Genomic DNA, 2358 nt, shown 5'->3' with positions numbered 1-2358 from the left:
TATTTATTTTACTGCTCTTTACTGTGCTCAGAGCTCAGGTGCTTGCTGGGTGACTGAGGAAAGATAGAACTTTGGGCAGGGTGGGGGAGCCAAAAACATGGTCAGAAACAATTGACATGCAATGAGATGGGGGAATATTATAGGAACCCAAATTCCTCTTGAGGAAAAACTAAGATCTTTGTTGACTTGAATATAGGAGGCTAGTCCCAATGAGATGTAAACGAGAGCTTTGTAGGAGAGCTAAGGGAAGAAGAGAATGAAAGAGAACAAGTGGGCGCTAGAACCAGGGCTCAGCACTGTGGGGTGGGTGGAGAATGAACCTTTTGTGGAATCTTGACTTGCTTGAAGATATTTCTCAAAGTAACTCAGGAGAAATGAAGCAGGGAGGGAGCTCTATGGGCTCACACAAACCTTGGAGTTGGAATACCAACCAAGTTTGTCTAAATATTCATGCTGGAAGTCCTTATCTGGGCTACAGAAGCACAACTTTATGACTGGGATTCAGATTAGGGGGCATGAGGAATGTATAAGACAGTTTTCAAGAGATTCTGTCAGGCTGATGTGAGGTTACATCTAGTAGGTTGCCAATTAGTTGGCACAATGACATTTTGGTCAAGATAGCTGACTAGGCTAACTTCAGAAATATTTCTTTCTTTCTACATGTTTTTGAATACTTGTTGTGATAGGTAGGTTTATTGTGCCAACATGGCCAATAAACACATATGGGATTAATTGAAGGTCAGAGAACTAAATGGCTTGGTGAGCCTCACCTTTCTTGCCTCTTGCTCTTCGCTGATCGGACCAGTGTGCGGCTGCCTTAGCTTGTTCTCTGCCTCAGTTTGCAAGGTACACTACCTGTGGGACACCTAATCTGTGGACTGTTGCTGTAGTTTGAGGTTCCTTCAAGACCTGCTTCACCATGCTACTGGAGTATACATTGCTTGAGCTGGGGACTGTCGGACCCAGTCATGTGGCTGACTGTTGGTGACCTGCCTTGCTGTTTGCTGCCTGTGGCAGGATTGAAAAAGTCTCAAGTCTTAGGTCTGGTCCTTGGGGAGGGTCAAGGGCCAGGGAGTTATTTTGTAGAAAGCCAGAATTTCTTTTTCCTGAAACAGATGGAATGATTGGCCCATAGTCTTTGACTTTCCTCCACCCACATACCTACATTGCCTCCTAATGCACAGGATATTATTTTATATCCCTTATCATTGGATTCAGCTGTGTAGAACTTGATTTGACTAATGTACCAGATGTCTGAATAGAGATCCAGAAAGATATGGAATAAGGCTGGAGTGAACAGAATGAGGTTTCACTGGGACAGGTAAGTTATGATCACCATGGTCAGAAAGCTGACATATTATGGAAAGGGAGAAAAGACATCAGATTTTAGACTTCTCTGTTTTCCGCTTGCTCTTTGAATTTCTGCTAGCACACAGTAGGGTAAATACTCTGACAAGCCCTCAGGGCTAAGAAGGAGGAAAGATGTGAAAGGAAAGGGTACTCAAGGTAAGTCACAGAGAGGGAATCTTACCATCCTAGCGCTTCTGGGACTGGGGGATTATCATAATCAGGATTAAAACCAAGAAGGTCCCAGGAATACCACGACAAATTGGTCATCTTACTCACATATATACAGTGGGAAGCATTACCAAGTCAGCCCTACAGTCTGAGTCACCAAGTCCTTTATGACTTGAATAGGCAGCTCATGGGCAGAACCCCCTCAGTAGATCCATGGATCTAACTGTATAAGGGGGTAGCCCCATAAAAACAGGAAAAAAGCTCCTCTGGATGGAGCTTTAGTAGTACACTTTTTTCCTATTAGGTGAGCATCCAGCAACTCTAGTTAATGCACACAGTGGCATGGACTGGGGATGGTCTCTCTGGTCACAGTGAATTTTTTTACAGAAAAAAGTGAAGTATTTCTGCTCAAAATGTTTTTTTGTGATGGCCAATTTAAGAGAACAGTGTGCACTGTGAAATTTTGTTTCCTGCTCAGGAAAAATGCCACAGAAACTGTTATGATGTTGAGCACAGCTTACATGGACAGCACTATGGAAAAAACTCAACTGTACAAGTGGTTTTCTAGTTTCAAAAGAGGTGAAATGTCAATTGATGACAAACCTTTTTCTGGATGTCTGTCAACTTCCCGAACAGATGAAAATGTCAACTGGTAGTGCATTTGGAATTTGTTTCACCAGGTTAGACTGCTAATCAAGCTTTCTATTTTGAGGTTCTGAAAAGATAGTCTAACAGTATGTGACAAAAAAGGACTGATTTGTGGCAGACAGGAATGGGTTTTGCCAGCAAGACAATGCACCTGTTCATGTGACCATCTCAGTGAGCCACTTTTTGGCAAAA

This window comes from Echinops telfairi, unplaced genomic scaffold (assembly GCF_000313985.2).
Source record: "Echinops telfairi isolate 266 unplaced genomic scaffold, ASM31398v2 ScPeMD7_7462;HRSCAF=8500, whole genome shotgun sequence".
Taxonomy (NCBI): Eukaryota; Metazoa; Chordata; class Mammalia; order Afrosoricida; family Tenrecidae; genus Echinops; species Echinops telfairi.
The sequence above is the reverse complement of the archived record's forward strand: the minus strand, read 5'-3'. Positions refer to the sequence as shown.